Genomic DNA, 20,543 nt, shown 5'->3' with positions numbered 1-20,543 from the left:
TAAATTATAAGATGCACCGTGCCTATACTTTTGAACATTTAGTATAAACATCTGAACATCGCAAATTTTGAACATGTAGTATAAACATCTGAACATCGCAAATTTTGAACAATTAGTCTAAAAATCTGAACAATCGCATTGCATCATGCGGTCATGCCTATACTTTTGAACATTTATTAAAAAATTCTGAACAATCGCAAATTTTAAACATTTAGTAAAAAAATCTGAACATCGCAAATTTGAACATTTAGTAAAAAAAAATCTGAACAATCACAATGCACCACGCCTATACTTTTGAACATTTAGTAAAAAATATGAACAATAACAAATTTCAACATTTAGTAGAAAAATCTGAAAAATCGCAAATATTGAATTATTACGTATCACACAAATTTTGAAAGAAGTTTGTCTGACTCGTTATAATTCAATAGTTTTGTAATACAAACTGAACATTTACTATATACCAGTACAAAATAAGCATTTCTTTATAAAATATGAACATAAAAATTGCATATTTGTGTTCAGTTTTTGTGACATGTTCATATTTTTTTACTAACTGTTCATTTTTTTTGTAAAATGTTTAATTGTTTTTACTAAATGTTCAAAAGTATAGACGTAGTGCACCTATCTAGGTGCACCATGGTGCACATAATACTAATTGGGTGGAGGTGGTCATAAGCTATGTCGGCTGAGGTTTAAAAAATCAGCCCATTAAGTCAGGTCATGTCAAAACTTGGGCCAAAAATACTTGCCCACAACCTGCGCAAATTTTTAGCTAGTCCAAAATGAATATTTAATATAATAAAAATGAACATTTTCTTGCTATAGGATATTTATTCTTACAAATTTAACTGTTCATTTTCATACTATCAGATATTCATTATTATAATATTAATGTTCACAATTTGGTCATTCTTTATTAATGTTCACAATTTGGCAAAATGACGCATTCTTGTAATATCATATGTTCATTCTTAAAATATCAGATATGTTTTACAACAAAGGATTTCAAAGAGATCAAAAGAAATAAAGCTTTTAGATACCCAATAATTGTTGTGTATATTTCCTTCAGATTATGCGGGGATGTATAGTACCCTTGCATGAACAGTGTTTACTCAATACATTAAACATCCAGTGAAATGTCTAATCGAGCATGAGGTTCTGAGCGGCAATATTTACTCTTGCATGGGAAGCTAAACTGTGATGTTTGGCGATATTCTTAATCCGTTTATATTACGCAATACGATGCGTATTACAACCTCCCCCTTGAACGGATTTCTATAGGATGACTCCTATCTAAATTTTACATTTATGTAAAAATAAATATTACCGCTATTGTACCCTATATGTTTATCTGTCTCATTAAAACCTTTCCAAGAAAAACCTCGTGGGATAAAAACTTGAACGAAGGAAAAAGAGCACAGTATATATAGGGCTTCCCCTAAAGTTAGCACAGATCACAAAGACGACGCATGCCGGCCATATGCACGAGTTCTTGAAATTTGCTAGGTGGTAATGCATTCGTGAATAGATCGGCTAAGTTGTTGCATGACTGGATCTGCTTGACATCGATCTTGCCTTCTTTTTCCAAGTCATGAGTAGAAAAGAACTTGGGGTCGTTTTGTTTTGTTATATCAACTTTAATGTAGCCTCTTTTAATTTGTGAGATGCAAGCAGTGTTGTCTTCAAAAATTGTAGTTGGGCCTTCTTCGATTTTGATGTTGCTTTCTTTTAGTATATGTTGGGTCACAGATCGCAACCATATACATTCCCTACCAGCTTTATTAAGGGCAATCAATTCAGCTTGGTTTGATGAAGTTGTTGTTAGTGTCTGCTTGGTTGACCTCCAAGAGATCGTTGTATTGCCATAGCTGAAAAGATAATCAGTTTGTGATTTTGATTTTACTGGATCTGATAGGTAACCTGCATCAGCATATCCCACGAGAATAGGATTTCCATTTCTTGGATAGAAGAGCCCTAAATCGATTGTTCCACGTATATAGCGAAGTAGGTGCTTCATTCCATTCCAGTGTCTGCTTATAGGTTCACAACTATACCTTGCTAATAAGTTCACCGAAAATGCAATGTCTAGCCTAGTGTTGATGGCTCGGTACATCAAAGCTCTTATTGCACTTAGATATGGCACCTTTGGACCAAGTACAACTTCACCTTCTTCTCGGGGTTGAAATGGATCATCTTTGATGTTTAGAGAACGAACAATCATTGGTGAATTCAATGGGTGTGCTTTGTCCATATGGAACCTTTTTAATACTTTCTTGGCCTAGAGGTATGCAGTCACAACATCCATCAAACGCATTTGTAGTCCTTTGCATGCTAATACACTTATGAGGAACCTTCGTGTCGTGGCATCTACCACAGGTGAATATGTTTCCTCATAGTCGATTCTCGATCTTTGAGAAAATCCTTAGGCTACAAGTCTAGCCTTGTATCTTACAATTTTGTCCTTTTCATTTCTTTTTCATATGAACACCCATCTATACCTAACGTGTTTCACTCCTTTAGAGTTTGGACTGCAAGACTGAAAACTTTGCGTTAAGCTAGAGATTTTAATTCAACCTGAATGGCTTCTTTCCATTTTGGCCAATCACTCCTTCATTGACATTCATCTAGATGATGGCTCGATGTCCTCAACATCAGTGATGATTTATGTGGCAATTAAGTATGCGAATACATCATTGACATAGGTTTGTAACTCTATCCCACTATTTTCTAGTGTGGATGTAATTTATTGAAATTTCATGATTGTCGATGATATCGATTTTATGCTCCCCCTCAGATGGACCATTCGACTCTTTGGTTTCATCTTGGGGGTTGATGATATTTCCATCATTTTGGATTTGATCCACTTTATTTGAGGAGTTTTCACTCTTTCTATTCCTCATTTCCACTCTTTTGGATTTTCTTGGCTTTAGATCTTTAGCTTTGAGGGGTCTGCCACGTCTTTTGCGTGCTGCAAATTTATCTGAAAGTGGATTCTCCATTTTCTTTGCTGGGATTTCAATCCTAGCAGGACATTCACTGAAGGTATATGTGACTTTGTCACTCTTTTTGTATCAGTGAATGCGTCCGACAATTGATTTGCGATGTTTTGCAAAAGTATTACTTTTTGCACTTCTTGTTCGCACGCATTTGTCCTTGGATTAAGGTGTGATAGATTTTGGGAATTCCATGATAATACTTTCCAGCATGGGCTCTCTTTAATTTATCTCCCCCTAAGGTTGGGAAGACCGTCTCATTAAAGTGACAATCTGCCAACCGAGCTGTGAAAAGATCACCAATCAATGGTTCGAGATATTGTGTGATGGAAGGTAATTCATAGCCAACATAGATCCCCAACCTTCTTTGTGGGCCCATTTTAGTATGTTGGGGCGATGCTATGGGAACATAGACTGCACATCCGAATGTTTTTAGATGTGTCAGGCTAGGTTCTTTTCCAACTAATAGTTGCAATGGAGATGACTTATGCATCGCACTCAGTCTTACTCGTAGCAAAGCAGCGACATGTATTATTGCATGTCCTCATGCAAAAGATGGGAGTCTTAATTTCATGAGTAATGGCCTAGCGATTAATTTTAATCACTTTATTAATGATTCTGCAAGGCCATTTTGTGTATGAACATGGGCTACTGGGTGTTCCACGTCTATCCCAATTGACATACAATAGTCACTAAATATTCGAGATGTAAATTCTCCAGCATTATCTAGCCTTATCCCTAATCCTTTTGATCGGATAATCCGAGAATTGAGCCCTTAAACGTGTGATTTGCGCAAGAAGTTTTGCAAATGCAACATTCCGGGTGGAGAGAAGACTAACATGTGACTAACGTGTTGAGGCATCAATTAATACGAGAAAATATCTGAACGGTCCACATGTCGGGTGTATTGGCTCGCAAATGTCTCCTTGTATTCTTTCTACGAATGCAAGATTTTCACCTTCAAATTTACCTTTTGAAGGTCTAATGATTAGTTTGCCAAGTGAACAAGCTGATGTGTTCATTATATATATATATTTACCCCCGTCCCTTGGTCGTAATTAGTAGTGTTTTTGGCTCTTTCGAGCCACTTTTATTACTAATTTGTGTTTTTCAGTGTTTTTGTAGTTTTGCTTGAGTTTTGTAGGAATTTGCGTACTTGGAGCATTTTCCCGGGTTTTCGAGGAGCATCTACAAGTGTTGGAAGACCGCGACCACTTTCGATAGCCCAAGACCGATTGGAAGTAGCAAATCGGTGACTAAGGGCTCAGTTTTGAAGATACGAGGCAGTTGGACCGAGTTAGGAGGCCCAAGGAAGAAGTCTCGAGGCCCAAGATGATCCGCCCGGACCACCATGGGGTCGCCCGAAGGCGCGCCCGGCCGGGCGGGGCAAGCAGCAGCGAGAAGAAGCCCGCGCCCGGAGCACGCACCCGGCCGGGCGCGAGAAAACTTAAGAGGATAAAAAGGCGGGCCCGGTCGGGCAGCCCCTTGCCCGACCGGGCGCGTGTGTTTTAGGGGAGATTTATCTCCGATTAATTATGTTCAGTTTAGGACTCTTGCTTAGTATTAATGTAATTTTATTAGGCAAGATTACTTACTTCTTTTCACTTCTCTTGACTCTAGTTTTAATTTCTTCTCTCTCTACTTAGACTTTCTCTCTCTAGATTTATTTTCTCTTGTTCCTAAACTCCATTGTAATTCCGCCGTCTTGGTACGATTTCTCTCTTATTAATCTCAGTATTTTTATTCATTCAATTTCTTATGTCTTGTTTAATTATTATGTTTTGTTTAGCTTTAATCATGTCTGAGTATTTCTCTTTCTAGGGTTTAGGGGGATCTAATAGATAATATGAAGGGGTAATTTTATGATTATTAATTGTTAATGCTTAATTGATTTCCTATTGATTGTTTAAATGCTATGCAATTAGATTTGGCCAGGTTTAATTGTATGAGCTTAGCAATATTGATTCGAGATTCGAGAGATGAGAATTGATGGTTAGGCTTAGTTTCAATAGGCAGATTAATTTATAAATGGTTAGGTCGAGATTCGAGAGATGAGATTTAATGCTGGTAAATTAACTCTGTGATTGTAATACGTAGCGAAAGCCCTTTATGATCTGATTAATTAATGCATTGATAATTGATTATTATGTTTCATCCTGGAATATTGTTTATTAGTGAACCTATGCCCTAGGCTTTATTATTATTGATTTCTTCCCTGGTTATTCTCCTTGCTCATAAGCTTCGTAGTATAGTTTATAATCACAAACAAATTAGTTACTTTAATAATTTAGATTATAATAATTAATTAGGAGTAGAAAGACTTGTTTCCCTGTGGATTCGACCCTACTTCCCTATCTGCATAAGCTAGTGGACTTAGGTAATATTTTTGATTAGGTGATACGACTTTAGCCTGTCAAAATTTGGCGCCGTTGCCGGGGAGACGGTTTTATTTTTTTTTCTAATTGTTTTTGTAGTCTAGATTATTTTTCTTTTGCCTCAAAGGACATTAGTTCTTTGATGTAGTTCTAATATCTGTCTTTTTAGTTCTTTGTTTATGCCCAGGTGTTCCAGATCAGGTTACATTCCATTCGATCCTGAGATCGAGCGCTCTTTCCATAGACAAAAGAATTTTTATATGCAGATCCTGGCAGGTTCTGGGAGTAACGATATTCCTAGAAATCCATTACCTAACTCTAGTGATTCGGAGCACTCTTCTGATTTGGAATTAGAGATGGGTACACCACCACCACCTCAACCTCGCAAGCTTAGCGATTATTCGCAGCCATCCCTGACGGATTTTCCACATCTTTCTCCTACACCTGATCTCGAGGGAGTCCAGTTCGAGATCAAGCCCCAGTTTATAACGATGATAGAAAGAAAGCAGTTCAGTGGAGCTAAGGGTGAAGATCCTAATCTTCACATTGCAGATTTCTGTCAATACTGCAATACTATTAGGTAGAATGGGGTAACGCAGGATCAAATCAGAGAGATTCTTTTTCCCTTTTCTTTATGTGGAAAAGCTAAATTGTGGTTTAGTGGTTTGAATAGAGCTGCACTTGGTATTACTAACTGGGAGACACTTGCTTTGAATTTTTATAATAAATATTACCCTGCAGAGAAAACAGCTTTATTGAGAAGTGCCATTCAGAATTTTGCCCAGGAGCCAGATGAAGCATTATATGAGGCTTGGGAAAGATTCAAGGATCTGCAGAGGGAGTGTCCCCACCATAACTTGGCAAAGTGGCAGTTAATTCAAGCCTTTTACAATGGATTAGGAAATGCATCTAGGATAATTTTAGACTCTGCAGCTAGCGGTAGATTTATGAATCTTAATGTTGATGATGCAGGTCAGGTTATCGAAGATATGGCGATACATAATTCCCAATATGTGAATACTAGAGGTTATGCTAATAAGGGCAAGCATCATGTTGATTCAGTAACCCTTATGCAAGCTCAGCTTACTTCTATTTGCCAGAAATTAGATAACCTTAGTACTAATATTCCTAATTCTGTTGCTAATGTTTCTGCTGTTTCTAATAATGCTAATGATGCTTTTTGTGAAAATTGTGGAAGTGTAGGACATTTTGAGCAAGATTGCAGGAGTTCGATGGAGCAAGTTAATGCTTTCCAAACCTACAAGCAAAATAACCCATACTCCAACACCTACAATCCTGGCTACCGGAACCATCCCTACCTATCTTACCGTAGCACCAATGTTCAAAACCCTCCACCTCCACAACAACCACAACCAGCACCCCCTCCACAGCAAAATTATTACCACCCTCATGCTAACCAGAAACCCCCATCACAAGCCCCTACTACATCTTCTGACCCTGCTTTATCAGAAATTAGGGCAATGTTGACCAGTATGCAAAAACATATGAAGAGTAGAGACCAACAAATTGACTTTATTATAGCCCATAATAAAGTCATGGACACCCAAATTGCCCAATTATCCTCTACCCTTCAATCTCGCCAGCAGGGAGCCCTACCAGCGCAGGGAATTCAACCTACGGAACATGCAAATGCAATTACCCTAAGGAGTGGTTCACACTACGATGGGCCTCCAATGCCCAAAGAGGATGAACCTGATTTAATTAATATTGCTAATCCTGATTCCGTTGTACCAAATGCCCCTGTAGGGCTCCAGGGTAAAATTGCTAATACTAATATTTCTGATGATTCATTACAGGGTACAACCTCAGGGAAGGATCCACCCCAGGGGAAGAGTAGGGAAGCACCACCAGTTATCAAATTACCATTCCCTAATCGCCAACTAAAGACTAAGTTGGACAAGCAGTTTGGTAAGTTTCTGGAGGTTGTTAAAAATTTGCAGGTAACGGTCCCTTTTACTGAACTTATTACACAGGTTCCTGCATATGCTAAATTTATGAAAGATATTTTGACTAGGAAGAGGGCCTTTAATGAAGTAGAAACTGTAGCTTTTACTGAGGAATGTAGTGCATTGTTACAAAATAAATCTTCTCCTAAATTAAAGGATTCTGGTAGTTTCTCTATCCCTTGTCATATTGGTAATGTCTTCATAGATAAAGCATTGTGTAATTTGGGTGCTTCTGTTAGTGTCATGCCATCGTCTATCTGTTCTAAATTGAATATGGGTGAATTAAAAATTACTAATATTACTTTGTAAATGGCAGATCGTTCTGTTAAATATCCCTTAGGTATTTTAGAGGACGTCCCTGTTAGAGTTGGTAAATTTTTCATCCCTGTTGATTTTGTTGTTTTAGACATGGCTGAGGATACACAAATTCCCATTATATAGGTAGGCCTTTTCTCCATACTGCAGGAGCCATTATTGATGTCAAAAATGGTAAACTAACCCTATTTGTTGGTGATGATAATATTACTTTTAATTTAGGGAAGGTTTTGAAAGGTCCTATGCTAGAGGAAAATTGTTGTTTAATTGATGTTGTTGATATAATGGATGATATTTGTGATGATAGCTTGACACAGATTCTTGCAAGGGATCCCTTGGAAGAAATAATTTGTGGAAATTTGTCTACAGGTGATGCGAGTATCTGGAGTAAAGAGGTGGATGTCATTGAAAAAGCTCTTGCCATAGGAGAACTTGATGATAACGAGAATAAAAAGGTAGTAAAATTAGTTCAGGAATCAAAACCTGCAGAGGTAAAGAAACCTGAACTAAAATCTCTCCCTTCCCATTTAAAATATGTTTTTCTTAATGAGCAGGAAATGCACCCTGTGATCATTAGTACTGCACTTGATGACCCACAAACTTCCCAACTTCTAGAGGTTCTTAGAACCCACAAAAGGGCAATAGGGTACAGTATTGATGATCTCAAGGGTATAAGCCTAGATTTTTGTATGCACATGATACACTTAGAGGACAACTACAAGCCCTGCATTCAACCCCTGAGGAGGTTGAATCCTAATATGCAATAGGTAGTCAAGAAAGAGGTTATGGAATTACTTGATGCAGGTATTATATATCCTATTTCTGACTCTAAATGGGTAAGTCCTGTTCAGGTGGTTCCTAAGAAGGGTGGGATGACTGTTATAAAAAATGATAAAAATGAATTAATTCCCACTAGAACTGTTACAAGGTGGCGTATGTGCATTGATTATCGTAGATTAAATATCTCCACTAAAAAGGACCATTTCCCCCTCCCCTTTATTGATCAAATGCTTGAGAGGTTAGCTAATCATAAGTTCTTTTGCTATTTGGATGGGTATTCGGGATTTTTCCAAATTCCGATCCACCCTGAAGATCAGGAAAAGACTACATTTACATGCCCTTATGGCACTTTTGCATATCGTAGAATGCCTTTTGGTTTATGTAATGCACCTGTTACTTTTCAACGTTGCATGATGAGCATATTTTCTGATTTCATAGAGTCTATTATGGAAGTCTTTATGGATGATTTTAGTGTCTATGGTTCTTCATTTGATTCATGTCTAATTAATTTAGCTAAAATCTTGAAAAGATGTGAAGAATGCAACTTGGTCTTAAATTGGGAGAAGTGTCACTTTATGGTGACAGAGGGAGTAGTCCTTGGTCATATTGTATCTGATAAGGGCATACAGGTAGACAAAACTAAGATTTCAGTGATTGAGCAATTACCTCCCCCAGTTAATGTTAAGGGAGTTAGGAGTTTCTTGGGTCATGCGGGGTTTTATCGCCGTTTTATCAAAGATTTTTCTAAGATTGCTGAAGCACTAACTCAGCTTTTTCTTAAGGATGTCCCTTTTGTTTTTACTGACGAGTGTCTTAAGGCTTTCAACAGGATTAAGCAGGCTTTGATATCGGCACCCATCATATGTGCACCCAATTGGAATCTTCCATTCGAAATCATGTGTGATGCAAGTGACTTTGCTCTAGGAGTCGTGCTTGGACAGAGGAAGGACAAAGTTTTACATGCTATCTACTATGCAAGTAAAACTTTGGATGAGGCTCAAGTCAACTATGCCACCACGGAGAAGGAGTTTCTTGCTGTTATTTACGCTTTAGAAAAATTTAGATCATATCTAGTTGGTTCTAAAGTTATTGTTTTTACTGACCATGCAGCTCTAAAGTACTTGATAGCCAAAGCTGAATCAAAGCCTAGGCTACTCCGGTGGGTTCTCTTGCTCCAGGATTTCAACATTGAAATAAGGGACAAAAAGGGTGCAGAGAACGTAGTGGCAGATCACTTGTCACGAATCAGGTATAATGAGGGTAAGGATTTTCTTCCTATAGATGATTCATTCCCTGATGACAACCTGTATGCAGTTGTAGAGCAACACCCCTGGTATGCTGATTTTGCTAATTATTTAGTGGGTGGTACTCTACCTCTTGACTTGTCCTACCAACAAAAAAAGAAATTCCTTTCTGATGTTAAACATTACTTTTGGGATGATCCTTTTTTGTTTCGTGAGTGTGCAGATGGATTATTTCGCAGGTGTGTTCCCGAATGGGAGGTACATGGTATTCTCACTAGCTATCACACTTCACCTTATGGTGGACATCATGGTCCCTCTAAAACGGTGGCCAAGATAAATGAGTCAGGATTCTATTGGCCCACCATGTTCAAGGATGCTAACATTTTTGTGCAGGCTTGTGACTCTTGCCAGAGGACTGGCAACATCTCGCGGCGGCATGAGATGCCTCAAACTGGGATTTTGGAAGTTGAAATTTTTGATGTTTGGGGTGTTGATTACATGGGACCGTTCCCTTCTTCTAGGGGGAACCGTTATATTCTAGTCGCTGTAGATTATGTATCCAAGTGGGTGGAAGCCATTGCCACTCCTACCAATGATGCCAAGGTGGTCCACAGGCTCTTTAAGAAAACCATCTTTCCTAGATTTGGAGTACCTAGAGCCATAATTAGTGATGGAGGATCCCACTTTCATGAGCGGAAGTTAGATACCCTCTTAAAGAAGTATGGTGTTTACCATAGGACAGGGTTAGCCTACCATCCCCAAACTAGTGGCCAAGTCGAAGTGTCTAATCGTGAGATTAAGGTCATCTTAGAGAAGGTGGTAGCAAAATCTAGGAAAGATTGGAGTGATAAGTTGGATGACACCCTTTGGGCATATAGAACCGCATTTAAGACCCCAACAGGTACCACCCTTATAGACTTGTGTATGGTAAAGCATGTCATCTTCCGGTGGAGTTAGAGTACAAGGCATATCGGGCTATTAAGGAGCTCAATTTGGATGCTAAGCTAGTGGGAGAAAAGAGGCTTCTACAACTTAACCAGCTTGATGAGTTTAGGTTGATGGCCTATGTTAGTGCGCGAGTTTACAAGGAGAAGACTAAGAGATGGCACGACAAGATGATCCTTCCGAGAGAATTCAAAGAGGGTGATAAGGTGTTGTTGTTCAACTCTAGACTCAAACTTTTCCCAAGAAAGTTGAAGTCAAGGTGGTCGGGTCCTTTCACTGTAAAGAGGGCCAATAAGTTCGGTTCTGTAGAGTTATTTGATGAGCATGGTAACGAGTTCAAGGTAAATGGTCAGAGACTCAAGTTATATCATGAAGGGGCTACAATTGGTGCAGTTGAATTACTACACCTAACTAGTTCCAGTTCACCTTGAGAACACTATGGTAAGAAGGTCGTGCGGGACCTAGATAAACCAACGCTTTGCGGGAGGCAACTCGTATTTTACTTGCTTTTATTTTTATTTTTATTTTTCTTCTTTTTATTATGAGAGGAGAGAAGAGAGAATTTAACGAGTTTTATGAGTTTTTGGTACAGATTAGAGGAAAAGAGTTAGCCAAATTTTGAAGAAAAACTCACGTCTCTCTTTGCTCTCGGGCCCGACCGGGCGACATTTCGCCCGACCGGGCGCGAGAGTTAAGGTTTGAAATTGCTTAAATTGGCCCGACCGGGCAAAGGAACGCCCAACCGGGCGCGAGACTTGACGTGTACATACATTTTATTGGCCCGACCGGGCGGACATTTTATTGGCCCGATCAGGCGGACATTTTATTGGCCCGACCGGGCGGAGGAATGCCCGAACGGGCGCGGGAGGAGGCTTGAAATTTGGAAGAAATTGGCCCGACCGGGCGACCAGGCGCCCGACCGGGCGCGAGAATGAGTTGGGGGTTGAGTTGAAGATCGCCCGATCGGGCGAGCCACTGCCCGACCAGGCGCGAGAAACAAGTGGAAGTCAAAAGCCGATCGCCCGACCGGGCGAGCCACTGCCCGACCGGGCGCGATGGCGTCCGTTCCCCCCTTTTTATTTCTTCTTCCTTCTTTCTTTCTTCTTTCTTCTTTCTTTCTTACCTTTCCTCCATTGTTTCTCTCTCTAAAACCTTAAGCTCTCTAACTTCTCTTTAAGATCTCTCCTCCATTTCTCACCCAAATCCAAAAATTTTTACATATTTACACTCCTCTCTTCATCCTCTACACTTCTATACCAAAAATTTACATTTTCCACAAACTTTATTTTCGACCACTACCCTAAATGGCGGCAAAAAGAGCAAGGAACCTACTCGGAGGAAGCTTGAGCGGCTCTTCTCAGCAACATGATCCAGCCTTGCAACTTCCCCAATGGCCGACAATCAAGATCGCGACGCCGGAGCAACGGGAGAAGCTTGAGGTGCTCTACGGACGCGAGGTAATTCCCTCACGGTGGTTACACCGTCCTACTTTAGAAGCTTTAGGTATTTATGGTTTTGTTAGGAGATTTTTAAATGATATTGGTATGAGAAAATTTGTTGATATGCATTACTCTACATACCGTGAATTAACTTGTGAATTCTTGTCTTCTTTAATTGTACAAAATCATAAAAGTGGTCCGAAATTAATTTTTAGGCTTAATAATAGAAATATCACTCTTTCTTTTGTGGAATTTTGTAAATTATTTGAGTTAGAACCTGATTTGGATCGTTAGTGGAATGCCGAATTTAAAATGGAAGATGTTTATTTTGCTTTGACTGGTATTTCTACTGTGAACGCACAACATGCTAGTGCTAGGCCGATCCACCATCCCATCCCCAAAATGTGGCAAAGATTTGCCGGTGTCTGTTTCCTAGGTAGGAACGAAACTCATAACTGTCAGACCAATGAATTAGCTGTAATTGGCCATTACATTTTTGGGTTCGGGAAATTGAACATAGCCAGATATATCATCCACTATCTAGGTAGGCACGCCACGGCCAGTAACACGGCCACTCCCCCATCCGTCTTGGTGGCATTATCACTAGGATAGCCATCAAGAAGGCCGGTTTTGTAGAGAGTGGACCCCACCGCATGACTAACATGGGACGCGACACCTACATTACCTCTAGGTACCTCGAGGAGCTGGGTTGGTTGAGGGTAGATGGGAGCCAGGTCACCCATTGGTGCATTAGGACAGGGACTGAGCAACCCTTACCTATTTTTCCTTTGCCCAACCCCGACCTGACCGCTTTTCCCCCAGGGCAAGAGTCTTACACTTATGCCCTGTTAGTTGCCCATGCTAGGGGCGAGGATCCACAGCAGGCCCAGCCACAGCCAGTAGTTGAGCCTATTCCACAACCACCTTCACCACCCCGACAGTCCTATTCCGTCCCTCATGGTGACTCTGACCCGGTTTGGGATTTGCAGAGTATAGGTCAGGCCATAGGTCGCATAGAGCATAACCAGACTGATATGAGACGGATGCTTGGGTCCGTCGACCATAGGCTAGGCTACCTAGAGAGGAACCAGGGTAGGGGGCTCTACCCCATGTATGATGATTATGCTCGTCGGGGCAACATTCCCGACGATTCTATTTACCCGGACTGGTTCCAGCCACCACCTCAGGGATACGATAGGGATCCCACTGCCCATGGTATTTACACAGACTATTCTTCGTTCCATGGGTACGGCCAGGACATGCCTTTTGGGGGACCCGGGGGGGGGGGGAGTTACCATGCTAACTATTTTGGTGGTAGCTCTTTTGGTGCAGATGGTGCAGGTTCCAGCGGTGGAGCAGGTGGGTCTACACGGATGGACCAGGATGAGGATGAGTAGCCAGCTGGGCTAGCCTCGAGCCAATGAGGACATTGTCTGATTTTGGCTTGGGGGAGATTTTTGGATTTGGTATATATTTCTTCTTCCTTTTTCCTTATTTTTATTTCTTTTTGGTGTGTTTTGTTAGTTTAGGTTTATTGCTTTTTAGGTTAGTTTTATTGCTTTCCTTATATGAAAAATACAAAAAAATTAAAAAAAAAATCAAAAAAATAAAAAAAATACGTTCCAATGAATTGTAAATCATGCTTCCCTGTGCCCCTTACTTGAGAAAAGTTGTTTTGATTCTTGGTATTTGATTTTGAGCATTGTGGATTTGTTGATTATGATTTGAAGTTTAATTACTTGGATTCCAAACATGCGTCAATTTTGCCCAACTACATGTGAATATAGTTCTTGACTAGTTGATTTGGTTAGGAATGTGTGATTAGTTCCTGGTATGTCAATGAATTTGAATATTGGTTTGCAACTATGAATAGTGTTTCATGACTCAATATTATGCACATGTAGAGGACGAAGGCATTTGTTCTTTAGGTAGCCTTCAGATTTATTTAGATACATTTGTTCCCTTCTTGCTACCCATGTTGTTGCTTGTGCCCTTTTATTGTTTTTAGCCACATTACAAGCCATGTTTGCCCCATTGGTTACTAGTCCCAAGCTTGGCTTGGGGGAGCTATTAGTGAGTGAGGTGAGGGAGTTTGTAGTGTGCACATTATTTGCACAATTTGGGTGGGTTTTGAGAAGTTATTTGTTCTTGATCATATTTGTTTTGATGAGTTTAATAGTGTATATATTTCTTGAAAAATAAAAGTGTGATGAAAAAGAAAAAAAAAAAGAAGTTCAAGGAAAAAAAGTGAGAAAAAAAAGAAAAAAAAGAAAGTGAACTTCTAGAGAAAAAAAAAAGAAAAAAAATGAAAAAAAGAGGGCAAAAAAAAAAAAGTTTGATGTTCAAATTGTCTAAGTGAAAGTTTATCAAAAGAAAAGAAAGAAAAAAATTGAGTTTCATTGTAAATATTTGAGTTTGAGTTCAAAGTTTGTTTATTCACTCTAGTTTATACTGTCATATGTTTATGAGTGAATTTTGTAAGTATTGGGTTGATTTTTATGATTGGAGTGTATTTGGTGGATTTGTGTTGGAGTTGGTTATGTCGGAGATGTGTATGATCATTATTTTTGATCATGGGTTTATTTAGGATATGGCTCCCTTTTAGCATAGCTTTTCTCTCACATATTCCCAAATTTATCCTACCCTTCACCCTAGCCTTACATTACAAGCTTTTAAAGATCTTCCGACCTTGTGCATAAAGTTGTGTAAATGTGAAAGTGTTGTTTATCAATGCAAGTTATGACTTGACATATTCCGAGTCGACTATTAGGTTGAGTGTATGTCTTTTTAAACACACGAGTGTTGTGAGTTTGGGAGGGCATTGTTCACATTAAAGGGGTTGGGATGGAGAGCGATCGAGTACATCTTTTACTCACCACATAAATGAGAGTTGAGTGTGTGAGCACTAGTCTTGAATTCTATATGCTCTTGTGGTTTGCTCTACTTGACAATTGTTGGGGAGGAAGGGTGATTAGATGGATAGGATTGGTTGGTTTTGAAGCATGCTCATTTGATTTGCCTAGAATCGTTTGTGCTTGATTTTTATATTGGGGTGAGGCATGTTTTATATGTTCATTGAGGAGCTCTTTGCTTAGGGACAAGCAAAGGTTTGGCTTGGGGGAGGTTGATGTGTTCATTTTATATATATATTTACCCCCGTCCCTAGGTCGTAATCAGTAGTGTTTTTGGCTCCTTCGAGCCACTTTTATTACTAATTTGTGTTTTCCAGTGTTTTTGTAGTTTTGCTTGAGTTTTGTAGGAATTTGCGTACTTGGAGCATTTTCCCGGGTTTTCGAGGAGCATCTACAAGTGTTGGAAGACCGCGACCACTTTCGATGGCTCAAGACCGATTGGAAGTAGCAAATCGGTGACTAAGGGCTCAGTTTTGAAGATACGAGGCAGTTGGACCGAGTTAGGAGGCCCAAGGAAGAAGTCTCGAGGCCCAAGATGATCCGCCCGGACCACCATGGGGCCGCCCGAAGGCGCGCCCGGCCGGGCGGGGCGAGCAGCAGTGAGAAGAGCCCGCGCCCGGAGCACGCACCCGGCCGGGCGCGAGAAAGCTTAAGAGGATAAAAAGGCGGGCCCGGTCGGGCGGCCCCTTGCCCGACCGGGCACGTGTGTTTTAGGGGAGATTTATCTCCGATTAATTATGTTCAGTTTAGGACTCTTGCTTAGTATTAATGTAATTTTATTAGGCAAGATTACTTACTTCTTTTCACTTCTCTTGACTCTAGTTTTAATTTCTTCTCTCTCTACTTAGACTTTCTCTCTCTAGATTTATTTTCTCTTGTTCCTAAACTCCATTGTAATTCCGCCGTCTTGGTACGATTTCTCTCTTATTAATCTCAGTATTTTTATTCATTCAATTTCTTATGTCTTGTTTAATTATTATGTTTTGTTTAGCTTTAATCATGTCTGAGTATTTCTCTTTCTAGGGTTTAGGGGGATCTAATAGATAATATGAAGGGGTAATTTTATGATTATTAATTGTTAATGCTTAATTGATTTCCTATTGATTGTTTAAATGCTATGCAATTAGATTTGGCCAGGTTTAATTGTATGAGCTTAGCAATATTGATTCGAGATTCGAGAGATGAGAATTGATGGTTAGGCTTAGTTTCAATAGGCATATTAATTTATAAATGGTTAGGTTGAGATTCGAGAGATGAGATTTAATACTGGTAAATTAACTCTGTGATTGTAATACGTAGCGAAAGCCCTTTATGATTTGATTAATTAATGCATTGATAATTGATTATTATGTTTTACCCTGGAATTTATTGTTTATTAGTGAACCTATGCCCTAGGCTTTATTATTATTGATTTCTTCCCTGATTATTCTCCTTGCTCATAAGCTTCGTAGTATAGTTTATAATCACAAACAAATTAGTTACTTTAATAATTTAGATTATAATAATTAATTAGGAGTAGAAAGACTTGTTTCCCTGTGGATTCGACCCTACTTCCCTATCTGCATAAGCTAGTGGACTTAGGTAATATTTTTGATTAGGTGATACGACTTTAGCCTGTCACAAGCTTTACAATGAAGTTCATTTGATTGTGGGATCCGTATATTATTTAACGGATGTCCATTTGAACTTTTTAATGATTTTTATTATCATGCTTGTTCTAAGATGACCCAAGCAATCATGTCATATATTAAACATTTCCTGGTTGTCTACCTTGTATATATTTAGACACCAAATATGTTTCAATTGGACTGATATAAGTAAATTACATTCATGAGGAGTATGCTTCTAATTTTTCAAGAGTCATTATTGCCAGATTTTCCTTTGACGAGGTACATATACTCCTTTTCCTTTTCATTAACGGTTTTCATGTGATAACCATTCAGACGTAAATCTTTGAAGCTTAATAGATTGCGTTGTGTTTTGCTATAATATAATGCGTTTTTTATTGTCACTTTTGTACCTTTTGGTAATATTATTCAAGCTTTTCCTGAGCCCTCAACCATATTGACAATGCTAGCAATTGTGTTGAGATTGGTATTTATTGGCTTGATATGAGTAAAGTATGACTTGTTGCTCAAAATGCTGTGTGTGGTTGCGCTATCAATCAGGCATTTTTCAGCATTTGTGTTGTTATTTTCCATTGTCTTCACATGAATAGAGAAAGGGTGAGTATAACTGTCATCTATAAAAACACGTATGAGAAAGAAAAATACATCTTAATTATAGCATATTTTACAGTATTAAATAAAACACACTTGATACTTGGAAAAACATATGCCTATAAAAGAACTTATATATGACTCTGGATGAAAAGGAAAAACAATTACAACGAACAAACAACTCGAAAATATAAGACAATGTCGATGAAACAAATACCACAGGACAAGCACATGATCGATGTAGTCTAGACATTTTCTATGTCATCAACAAGACAATCGGCTACATCGAGTTCAGGGTTAGGGGAACTTTGTATGATAAAATCAATTTCTACTTGTTTCCCTTGGCCCCCTCTTGAGGCAACATATAGGTCCACGAGGTGTTTTGTCGTACGACAATCCTTGGCCCAATGTCCTTGTATTTTGCATTTAAAACACTTTTCTTTCGGCCTTCCTTGATTTTAAAATTTTCCCCTTCCTCTACCGCCTCTACCTCTACCTCTCTGGGTTGGAGTATTTGAAGTATTTTGACTCCCGTTTGGACGTCCTCTCCCCCTTCCTCTACCCCTATTGTGGTACTGGCCTCTGCCCTGAAAACCTCCTCGTATAATATTGTTATTCCAGCGCCTGCCTATTTTTATGGCATTTGTTTCTTGTATTGCACTGGTACCTGCTGGTCTCTTATTATGATTAGACAGTAGGATTTAACTCTTTTGTTCCGCGACTAACAGTATGGAAATTAAGTCACAAAATCTTTCACAACACCTTTCTTGGTATTGTTCTTGTTGTACCATATTATTTGTGTGCATTGTAGTGAGAGTTTTCTCGATCATGGCTCTTTCAGAGATTGGTTCTCCACAACATTTCAATTGTGAAGTTATGCGAAATATAGCAGAGTTATATTCACGTATTGAGCTGAAATATTGAAGTCTCAAGGTAAACCATTCATGCTGGGCCCTTGGCCCAATTGTTCTTTGTAAGTGTTCGAATCTGTCTTGGAGGCAAACTCAAAGTTCTCTGGGATCCTCAATGAGAATATACAAAGTTTTTAATTCGTCATGAATGTGGTGTTTTATATACACCAAAGCTTTAGCTTGTTATAGAGGAGTAGGGTTTCCCTCTTTGGTGATAGCGTGTTCTAGGCTTTGTGCCCTTAGGTAGGCTTTTGCGTCCACCCGCCATTCCAAGTATCTTCCTCCGGAAATGTTTAGAATTTCAAAGTCCCAGTTTGCAATTCGAGCCTTTTCTGATTACACGAAATTTTTTAGAAATTAGTAAAAGGGAAGTCAAATATTTTTGTATTTCATATATAAGGTTTTAAAGATTAGATTATATCACTATGGAATGCAATTTGTGTTGGTTCGAGTACCCAACTTACAAATAAGAGGTTGGGGGTTCGAAACTTGGTAAAAGCATAAACCCCACAAAATTAATAAAGGCTGCACATTTTTATATTTATTATTATCAAAACTTTAATTATTTAATATTGTATGATTATTTATTGATAAAACAAAGTTTGAATTGTGTACTGTTTTGGGAGTAAAAACACAATGGGCATTCAATAATCTTTGTATGTTGTAAGCTGACAACGCATGCAAATTACAACCAAAATCAAGAATATCTTTGCATGTTGTAAGCTGACAACGCATGCAAATTACAACCAAAAATCAAGAAATGCATGGTGTAACATTGACCGACTACGCATGCAAATTACAACCAAAAATCAAGAAATGCATGGTGTAACATTGACTGACAACGCATGAAAATTACAACAAAATTCAAGAATTGCATGCAAATGCATACATATTACAACAATATCAAGAATTGCATGGTGTTTGCATGTCTTTATGCCTGACAAAGAAAATATGCGTTTACATATATATGTTTGTAACAATTTTTATTTCCTCTCTCTTCATGCATTCTTATCCTCTCTCTTCGTTCATACTCATCCTTACTCTCTTCATTCCTTCTTAAAGAAATATTCATACAAAATAATTAGGAGAAGAAAATTACATATATCCAAGTCTAAAAATAAATAAGCTTCATGAAATTATAGGCAAAATTAAACTCATGTAATAAAAGGAATTTTATCTTCGTACTTTCGGCCATAAATTGCCTGCCATTTTAGGTGGCCTTGTTCCCAAAATAAAACATAAGCCGACCATCAAGGCGACATTTTGAGAGTTTGGCCCGTCCATACATACAGGTAGCTTAAAATGCAAATCTTGCCCTCTATAAAGGTGGCTAATTCGCTTAAAGTGGTCAATTAGTCGCCTTGGCGACATTTACTACGATGTAGTAGCAGTGGTGGCGGTATTTATTTCATCTCTTCCTCTCTTATTAGTATTTGGAGGAGGAGGTTCGATTTCGGTTGGTGGTACTAGGGAATTATCATTGAGGTTAGGAGCAACTTGTGGAATTTCGACGGCTTCGGCGACATTAGTGTTTCGGGCTTGATTTGTACTTCCTCAGGCTAGTTGTATTGTACCACAAGGTATGGCATTATGCTCTACTACGAAATATATATGTGAAGGTGATATATTATTCAAAAATGTATAGGTGTTCCATTTTTTAGTAATGAATAATTTTATAGTTGGATTTAAATTTAAAATTTGAAAAAGCAAAACTACCTTTTAATTAATTTGAGCAAATTGGTACTGATAACGTGTTTTACAACAAAAGATTTCAAAGAAAACAAAAGAAAGCTTTTAGACACTCCAATAATTGTTGTGTATATTTCCTTCAGATTATGCGGGAATTTATAGTACCCTTTCTTGAACATTAGTGTTTACTCGATATATTAAATATGCAGTGAAATGTCTAATCAAGCAGGAGAAACTGAGCGGCAATATTTACTCTTTCATGGGAAGCTAAACGGTGATGTTTCATATCACGCAATATGATGCGTATTACAACAAGATATTTATTCTTATAATATTAATGTTCAAAATTTTGCAAAATGTTCATTCTTGTAATATCATATGTTCATTCTTATAATATTAGATGTTCATTCTTATAAAAACATATATTCATTCTTATAATATTAGAGGCCGTTTGGTTGGGGGTATTCATCAAAGGGAAAGGGATGTTGCTGTTTGGTAATCGTTTTTTTCCATTCCCTTTACCCCCTCCATTCCCCCAAATTCTTCTAAGCTCATCCCCCACCCCCATAGGTATTTCCATTCCCATTCCCTAGCCACCCCAACACCACCATACCACTATCCTACTACCCACACAAACCACCGTAAAACCCAGCCACCGCACCGTCGCTCGTCCCCGCCCTTCGCCGCGCCTCCCTCGCCCCTCGCTACCGCTAGGGTTGCCTGCCTCGACCTCCCCTCCCCCGATGAAACC

The 20,543-nt window shown here is 38.8% G+C and overlaps 1 non-coding gene and 1 pseudogene across 1 annotated transcript; both read right to left on the bottom strand.

Annotated features, from left to right (window-relative positions):
- Positions 1–1,447: 1,447 nt before the first annotated feature.
- Positions 1,448–2,224, bottom strand: LOC145604185 (secreted RxLR effector protein 161 pseudogene; annotated as a pseudogene).
- Positions 2,225–6,123: 3,899 nt separating this feature from the next.
- Positions 6,124–6,230, bottom strand: LOC145606440 (small nucleolar RNA R71). Its single transcript, XR_014105316.1, has one exon. It is a non-coding gene; the product is annotated as a small nucleolar RNA R71 (small nucleolar RNA).
- Between the last annotated feature and the right edge of the window lie 14,313 nt (positions 6,231–20,543).

Source organism: Chenopodium album, chromosome 22, assembly GCF_948465745.1.
Source record: "Chenopodium album chromosome 22, dcCheAlbu1.1, whole genome shotgun sequence".
Taxonomy (NCBI): Eukaryota; Viridiplantae; Streptophyta; class Magnoliopsida; order Caryophyllales; family Amaranthaceae; genus Chenopodium; species Chenopodium album.
This window is presented reverse-complemented; position numbering and strand designations above follow the sequence as displayed.